Source organism: Rattus norvegicus, chromosome 14, assembly GCF_021556685.1.
Source record: "Rattus norvegicus strain SHRSP/BbbUtx chromosome 14, alternate assembly SHRSP_T2T, whole genome shotgun sequence".
NCBI lineage: Eukaryota > Metazoa > Chordata > Mammalia > Rodentia > Muridae > Rattus > Rattus norvegicus.
In genome coordinates, this window is record NC_141547.1 from 24754602 (window position 1) to 24764169 (window position 9568).

Consider the following 9568-nt stretch of genomic DNA (forward strand, 5'->3'; position numbering starts at 1 on the left):
AACAGAGAGCACAAACACAGGCTTGGTTTTCCTTAGGACCCAGGTCTTAGTGACAGCATATGAAGACAAGCACATCTCTTACCTAATCCCAGAAGGAAAGCTGCACTCTGTGGTCCTACATTCCCATGCTATTTCTCACTGTTGTGTTCTTCTCAGCCTCAAGTAGAGAACACTGTGAGCTCTGTCAGAATATTTTTCTAAGCAACAACTGGAGAAAGAGAACAAAGGAAGGATTAAGGGGAGAGGCCAAGACAGCAACAGGGAGCAGGAGAGACAAGCAAACACTATCCTGAATACTGACTGAACTATTACCTCTGAGAATTGATTTTGTTTTAGGAGGACAATGAAACAGTCGACATTTTTCTCAACATGACAACATACTAAATAAGTTTCTTAAATGACTTCCTTTGTCACATTTACCTCATGTCTTAGGGTTTCTATTCCTGCACAAAACATCATGATCAAGAAGCAAGTTGGGGAGGAAAGGGTCTATTCAGCTTACACTGCCACATTGCTGTTCATCACCTAAGGAAGTCAGGACTGGAACTCAAGCACATCAGGAAGCAGGAACTGATGCAGAGGCCATGGAGGGATGCTATTCCATGACTTGCTTCCCCTGGCTTACTCAGCTTCCTTTCATATAGAACCCAATACTACTAGGCTAGAGATGGCACCACCCACAATGGGCCCTCCCACATTTGATCACTAATTGAAAAAATGCCTTACAGCTGGATCTCATGAAGGCATTTCCTCAAGGGAGGCTTCTTTCTCTGTGATAACTCCACTTGGTGTCAATTTGCACACAAAACCAGCCAGTACAGCTCAGAAAGATGAATAGTCTCTAAAGAGATAAGAGTCAGAACCATTTAACACTGAGAGATCACACAACTACTATGGTTGGATATTTAGGGACATAGCACCATCACGGTCTCAGTGAGTGGAAGAATTCCATGTCTGTCACTGAAAAATTGAAATGAAGAAGCTTCTGTCTCATATGAAATGGGTATGTGTAGGAAATTTTCTATTTACAACACACCCATCTTAAGATGTAACTTCTCTTGCTTAGAGGTGATTCTTAGAAAAATTGTTTATATCTTCCTCATTCGTTTTCATAAATGTTTTCTTACATTGTGTTTTAAGACTAAAAAGAAAACCTGAATTTCACATTATAGAAGGGCAATTATATTTTAATATCTAATAAAACTCTCCCAGTAAACGTAGCTTTGTGATTTGACGTTTAGTACATTACATTGTAAAGGATTATTTTATAGTTAAGTCTCACTATTCATACTATTAGTTAGTCATATTATTGTCAGCAACTGTTCACTTTACAGTTCCAAAAACAATGACTCCTTATTGGCCACACGACTAGTATCACCATGTTAGGGATAAATTATTCAACATAAGAATTTTGGATCGACCCTCGGATCCTGGCCCGCAGCAGCTCTCTGCTCCCAGACCCTGTGAGAGAGAGACCCAACCGCCTGGTCAGGTGGGCACTCCTGAGGCTGCAGAGCAGAAGAGACCACCAACACTGCCCACCCCTGCCCACATCCCTGGCCCAAGAGGAAACTGTATAAGGCCTCTGGGCTCCCATGGGGGAGGGCCCAGGAGCGGCAGGACCCCTGCCAGAGACACCGCCGGACCCTGAAGGAAACAGACCGGATAAACAGTTCTCTGCACCCAAATCCCATGGGAGGGAGAGCTAAACCTTCAGAGAGGCAGACAAGCCTGGGAAACCAGAAGAGACTGCTCTCTGCACACACATCTCGGACGCCAGAGGAAAAAGCCAAAGACCATCTGGAACCCTGGTGCACTGAAGCTCCCGGAAGGGGTGGCACAGGTCTTCCTGGTTGCTGCCGCTGCAGAGAGCCCGTGGGCAGCACCCCACGAGCTAACTTGAGCCTCGGGACCACAGGTAAGACCAACTTTTCTGCTGCAAGAAAGCTGCCTGGTGAGCTTGGGACACACAGAAGCAGAATTCCTCTAGGACCGGGCACGTTCTGTGTTTACCAGAAGTCCCACACCCTCGGATCCTGGCCCGCAGCAGCTCTCTGCCCCCAGACCCTGTGAGAGAGAGACCCAACCGCCTGGTCAGGTGGGCACTCCTGAGGCTGCAGAGCAGAAGAGACCACCAACACTGCTCACCCCTGCCCACATCCCTGGCCCAAGAGGAAACTGTATAAGGCCTCTGGGCTCCCGTGGGGGAGGGCCCAGGAGCGGCAGGACCCCTGCCAGAGACACCGCCGGACCCTGAAGGAAACAGACCGGATAAACAGTTCTCTGCACCCAAATCCCGTGGGAGGGAGAGCTAAACCTTCAGAGAGGCAGACAAGCCTGGGAAACCAGAAGAGACTGATCTCTGTACATACATCTCGGACGCCAGAGGAAAACACCAAAGGCCATCTGGAACCCTGGTGCACTGAAGCTCCCGGAAGAGGCGGCACAGGTATTCCTGGTTACTGCCGCCGCAGAGAGCCAATGGGCAGCACCCCGCGAGCGAACTTGAGCCTCGGGACCACAGGTAAGACCAACTTTTCTGCTGCAAGAAAGCTGCCTGGTGAACTCAAGACACAGGCCCACAGGAACAGCTGAAGACCTGTAAAGAGGAAAAACTACACGCCCGAAAGCAGAACACTCTGTTCCCATAACTGGCTGAAAGAAAACAGGAAAACAGGTCTACAGCACTCCTGACACACAGGCTTATAGGACAGTCTAGCCACTGTCAGAAATAGCAGAACAAAGTAACACTAGAGATAATCTGATGGCGAGAGGCAAGCGCAGGAACCCAAGCAACAGAAACCAAGACTACTTGGCATCATCGGAGCCCAATTCTCCCACCAAAACAAACATGGAATATCCAAACACACCAGAAAAGCAAGATCTAGTTTCAAAATCATATTTGATCATGATGCTGGAGGACTTCAAGAAAGATGTGAAGAACTCCCTTAGGGAAACACAGGAAAACATTAATAAACAAGTAGAAGCCTACAGAGAGGAATCGCAAAAATCCCTGAAAGAATTCCAGGAAAACACAATCAAACAGTTGAAGGAATTAAAAATGGAAATAGAAGCAATCAAGAAAGAACACATGGAAACAACCCTGGATATAGAAAACCAAAAGAAGAGACAAGGAGCTGTAGATGATAACCTGGTCAAGGAAGAAATAAAGAAAGAAATTAAAAACTTTTTAGAATTTAATGAAAATGGAGGTACAACATACCCAAACTTATGGGACACAATGAAAGCTGTGCTAAGAGGAAAACTCATAGCGCTGAGTGCCTGCAGAAAGAAACAGGAAAGAGCATATGTCAGCAGCTTGACAGCACACCTAAAAGCTCTAGAACAAAAAGAAGCACATACATCCAGGAGGAGTAGAAGGCAGGAAATAATCAAACTCAGAGCTGAAATAAACCAAGTAGAAACAAAAAGGACCATAGAAAGAATCAACAGAACCAAAAGTTGGTTCTTTGAGAAAATCAACAAGATAGATAAACCCTTAGCCAGACTAATGAGAGGACACAGAGAGTGCGTCCAAATTAACAAAATCAGAAATGAAAAGGGAGACATAACAACATATTCAGAGGAAATTCAAAAAATCATCAGATCTTACTATAAAAACCTATATTCAACAAAGCTTGAAAATCTTCAGGAAATGGATAATTTCCTAGACAGATACCAGGTACCGAAGTTAAATCAGGAACAGATAAACCAGTTAAACAACCCCATAACTCCTAAGGAAATAGAAGCAGTCATTAAAGGTCTCCCAACCAAACTGAGCCCAGGTCCAGACGGGTTTAGTGCAGAATTCTATCAAACCTTCATAGAAGACCTCATACCAATATTAACCAAACTATTCCACAAAATTGAAACAGATGGATCACTACCGAATACCTTCTACGAAGCCACAATTACTCTTATACCTAAACCACACAAAGACACAACAAAGAAAGAGAACTTCAGACCAATTTCCCTTATGAATATCGATGCAAAAATACTCAACAAAATTCTGGCAAACCGAATCCAAGAGCACATCAAAACAATCATCCACCATGACCAAGTAGGCTTCATCCCAGGCATGCAGGGATGGTTTAATATACGGAAAACCATCAACGTGATCCATTATATGAACAAACTGAAAGAACAAAACCACATGATCATTTCATTAGATGCTGAGAAAGCATTTGACACAATTCAACACCCCTTCATGATAAAAGTCCTGGAGAGAATAGGAATTCAAGGCCCATACCTGAACATAGTAAAAGCCGTATACAGCAAACCAGTTGCTAACATTAAACTAAATGGAGAGAAACTCGAAGCAATCCCACTAAAATCAGGGACTAGACAAGGCTGCCCACTCTCTCCCTACTTATTCAATATAGTTCTTGAAGTTCTAGCCAGAGCAATCAGACAACAAAAGGAGGTCAAGGGGATACAGATCGGAAAAGAAGAAGTCAAAATATCACTGTTTGCAGATGATATGATAGTGTATTTAAGTGATCCCAAAAGTTCCACCAGAGAACTACTAAAGCTGATAAACAACTTCAGCAAAGTGGCTGGGTATAAAATTAACTCAAATAAATCAGTTGCCTTCCTCTATACAAAAGAGAAACAAGCCGAGAAAGAAATTAGGGAAACGACACCCTTCATAATAGACCCAAATAATATAAAGTACCTCGGTGTGACTTTAACCAAGCAAGTAAAAGATCTGTACAATAAGAACTACAAGACACTGAAGAAGGAAATTAAGAAGACCTCAGAAGATGGAAAGAGCTCCCATGCTCATGGATTGGCAGGATTAATATAGTAAAAATGGCCATTTTACCAAAAGCAATCTACAGATTCAATGCAATCCCCATCAAAATACCAATCCAATTCTTCAAAGAGTTAGACAGAACAATTTGCAAATTCATCTGGAATAACAAAAAACCCAGGATAGCTAAAGCTATCCTCAACAATAAAAGGACTTCAGGGGGAATCACTATCCCTGAACTCAAGCAGTATTACAGAGCAATAGTGATAAAAACTGCATGGTATTGGTACAGAGACAGACAGATAGACCAATGGAATAGAATTGAAGACCCAGAAATGAACCCACACACCTATGGTCACTTGATTTTTGACAAAGGAGCCAAAACCATCCAATGGAAAAAAGATAGCATTTTCAGCAAATGGTGCTGGTTCAACTGGAGGTCAACATGTAGAAGAATGCAGATCGATCTATGCTTATCACCCTGTACAAAGCTTAAGTCCAAGTGGATCACGGACCTCCACATCAAACCAGACACACTCAAACTAATAGAAGAAAAACTAGGGAAGCATCTGGAACACATGGGCACTGGAAAAAATTTCCTAAACAAAACACCAATGGCTTACGCTCTAAGATCAAGAATCGACAAATGGGATCTCATAAAACTACAAAGCTTCTGTAAGGCAAAGGACACGGTGGTTAGGACAAAACGGCAACCAACAGATTGGGAAAAGATCTTTACCAATCCTACAACAGATAGAGGCCTTATATCCAAAATATACAAAGAACTCAAGAAGTTAGACCGCAGGGAAACAAATAACCCTATTAAAAAATGGGGTTTAGAGCTAAACAAAGAATTCACAGCTGAGGAATGCCGAATGGCTGAGAAACACCTAAAGAAATGTTCAACATCTTTAGTCATAAGGGAAATGCAAATCAAAACAACCCTGAGATTTCACCTCACACCAGTGAGAATGGCTAAGATCAAAAACTCAGGGGACAACAGATGCTGGCGAGGATGTGGAGGAAGAGGAACACTCCTCCATTGTTGGTGGGATTGCAAACTGGTACAACCATTCTGGAAATCAGTCTGGAGAATCCTCAGAAAATTGGACATTGAACTGCCTGAGGATCCAGCTATACCTCTCTTGGGCATATACCCAAAAGATGCCCCAACATATAAAAAAGACACCTGCTCCACTATGTTCATTGCAGTCTTATTTATAATAGCCAGAAGCTGGAAAGAACCCAGATGCCCTTCAACAGAGGAATGGATACAGAAAATGTGGTACATCTACACAATGGAATATTACTCAGCTATCAAAAACAACGACTTTATGAAATTCGTAGGCAAATGGTTGGAACTGGAAAACATCATCCTGAGTGAGCTAACCCAATCACAGAAAGACATACATGGTGTGCACTCATTGATAAGTGGCTATTAGCCCAAATGCTTTTATTACCCTAGATGCCTAGAGCAAATGAAACTCAAGACGGATGATCAAAATGTGAATGGTTCACTCCTTCTTTAAAAGGGGAACAAGAATACCCTTGGCAGGGAAGAGAGAGGCAAAGATTAAAACAGAAACTGAAGGAACACCCATTCAGAGTCTGCCCCACATGTGGCCCATACATATATAGCCACGCAATTATACAAGATGGATGAAGCAAAGAAGTGCAGACCGACAGGAGCCGGATGTAGATCGCTCCTAAGAGACACAGCCAGAATACAGCAAATTCAGAGGCGAATGCCAGCAGCAAACCACTGAACTGAGAATAGGACCCCCGTTGAAGGAATCAGAGAAAGAACTGGAAGAGCTTGAAGGGGCTCGAGACTCCATATGTACAACAATGTCAAGCAACCAGAGCTTCCAGGGACTAAGCCCCTACCCAAAGACTATACATGGACTGACCCTGGACTCTGACCTCATAGGTAGCAATGCATATCCTAGTAAGAGCACCAGTGGAAGGGGAAGCCCTGGGTCCTGCTAAGACTGAACCCCCAGTGAACTAGACTGGTGGGGGGAGGGCGGCAATGGGGGGAGGGTTGGGAGGGGAACACCCATAAGGAAGAGGAGGGGGGAGGGGGATGTTTGCCCGGATACCGGGAAAGGGAATAACACTTGAAATGTATTTAAGAAATACTCAAGTTAATAAAAAAATATATATATATATAAAAAAAGAAAGAATGAGATAAAAAAAATAGATGACGAGGGCTGGGGATTTAGCTCAGTGGTAGAGTGCTTACCTAGGAAGCGCAAGGCCCTGGGTTCGGTCCCCAGCTCCGAAAAAAAGAACCAAAAAAAAAATAGATGAGGAAAATGCTGATCACCAACTTCCTGTGGAATACTAGAAGACCTGGGAACAATGGTCCTGCCTTTCCATGTGGCTACCCTCTAGTTTGCCTCAGTGATTACCAATCATGACAATACTCATTCAAATAAAACACTGTTCTTCTTGTAAAATAAAATATATTAGTCACTACCATGAAAAAAAAAGAATTTTGGATCAACACAAGTTCAGGACATGGTATTAAATGAACAATTCCTAGGCTGAGTATTTAGACATGGCCTCGGACTTTCATAATTAAATATCAGCATTGATTCATTTTTTTTAGTTAGCAACAAATATCACATAAAAAGTCTCTAAACAAATGATATTTGTGAAACCAGAAAAAAAATTGCTCAGCAAAATATGATTTGTGACACAATTACATAAGACAAGTGGTTGAAGTTCTTCTACAGCCCAGAAAATCAGCTTATACACAGATGTCAACACTTCAGTCCTTAACTTCCCAGATACGACTAAATGCCTAACACAGTCTCCTGGATGAATATGTAAAACCAGGTTGTATGAAGGGTCGTGTGTATCATTAGAAAGCCAGTGAGCAATGATTATGGTTTTCCAGATTGTCATTCATGAGCAAAAGCACTTCACCAGATCCTGAGAAATCTCATAATCTTTAGAAAACATTATCTTCCTGTGAACATGGTTTTGATTACATTGTATTTTGTAATATTAATATCAAAATAACAGGTAAATAATGTTGATCAAATATACATTGAAATCATCATCATTTTTAAGTGTACACCTTTAAGTTTTGATTATCAAAAATATTTGTCATTTTCATTCTTTTTTCCCTCCCAATCAATCAGTGATTTTTATTTCATGATTAAATCTTGAGAAGGAGAGTTGGGAAACTGCTTTACACAGATGAAGGTATTTCATTCATTAAAAGGTAGAGTGAGGTATTGTGATATATGAAGAATTTTACTCTCACAGGTAAAAAGCAACCGAAGCTATTTTAGTGATGTTTCAGCAATATTCACTCAAGTAACATTTCAAAGTCATAGTAACTGTTAAGAATAATGACGCCATACTGAACTGTGGCTAGATAGCCAAGTGGATTGATGAAATATTTGTAGTATAAAAGTTAGCATAAAGAAAAGTAAATTTTCCATTTGGAGTTCCTTTACCCTTTAATTAGTTCAGATGTTTTGTCTTACCTTGTGCTCATAAAAACCAATGAAAATTTTAATTGCTATTTGTTTTTTTTCTGAAGTTTTCATAAAGCTGATGCTATGTTTTTATTAAAAATGCATGTATTAGTACATTTTGAAATTTACTCACCCATGATCAGAGATTGTGTGTTAGAACACATATCACGGAAAGTTCTAGTAGGCACTGAGAATGGTGAACAGAAATGATAAAAATTGAATACATCTATTTATTTTTAGAAAAAAAACAAATGTTAGCAGACGCTCAAAGCCCATGCATTACTCCTTCTCATTAGCTTAAATGTCAGCTTCAGAAAAGATTATTCGCTGTTGTCACTTATCTCCTACCTGGTAATTCTCAGTTGGTGAGGTTTTAACCTCCATGGGATTATTTGTCAATGACAAATGGCATTTTCATCATGGAGGGTGAGGGCTTTTGAGCGGTGTTTATAGAAAAAAGGGTAGATATGGGGATCCATTTCATACCACACAGGATAGTCTCCATCAAAAGTTTATTTGCTAACAATTTCAATTTTCAGGAGGTGGTAAAATAGTAGCTGTAAACTAGACTAGATCTCTGACACTGAATATAATTTGGCGATTAAAACGAGATTAAATGGAAACTTTAAATCAGAAGTGCAAGACCCCTACTCCTAGAAGATTTGCACATGTGACTGCTGTGTTACATGTGTATCAGAATACACAGAGGACAGATGCTATATCTATATGAACATCTGAATGATTAGCATTCTCTGACAAAAGCAGCCGAGATTAACCATTCCCGAGATGACTGCTTCCAGGCACCATAATGCACAAAGCTAGTGCTCATGAGCTCTGGGGTCATGAGAGCAGAAGAGCGGCAGCACCCAGTAGAGAAAGACTTGCACCTTAAATGGGCAGCACAATAGGTCTGATCCTGATGGAGGGGGCACAAGTAAGCTGGCCCCAGTGCATGAGCATGAGAGAGCTGACCCCAACAGTTGTCTTCCCTGTGGTGACACGAGCAAGGAGCAATCATCCTTTGCCCCGACACACACACACACACACACACACACACACACACACACACACACACACACCATCAATGCCAGGAGGCAGGAAGTCTGATCCTGAAGCCATCAGAGTGGGGTAGCTGACCCTGTGTCTCAACCTGCTGCAGCATTCCATCTGCAGAGTTGATTCTAGGTGTAGAAGTTGCACGTAAGCTGGTTCCAAGGACATGACCATGGGACATCCAGAGCTGATGCTTGTCTGCTGTGCAGTGGTTAGGATGAAGGAGAGATACCCTCATCCCTTGCTATCTCTGTCAAGCAGGAGAGCT

General features: G+C 41.9%; 1 pseudogene; it reads left to right on the forward strand.

Moving 5' to 3' along the window:
• The first annotated feature begins 8893 nt into the window (after nt 1-8893).
• LOC120096830 (small nucleolar RNA SNORA17) lies at nt 8894-8987 on the forward strand (annotated as a pseudogene).
• Nucleotides 8988-9568: the final 581 nt, after the last annotated feature.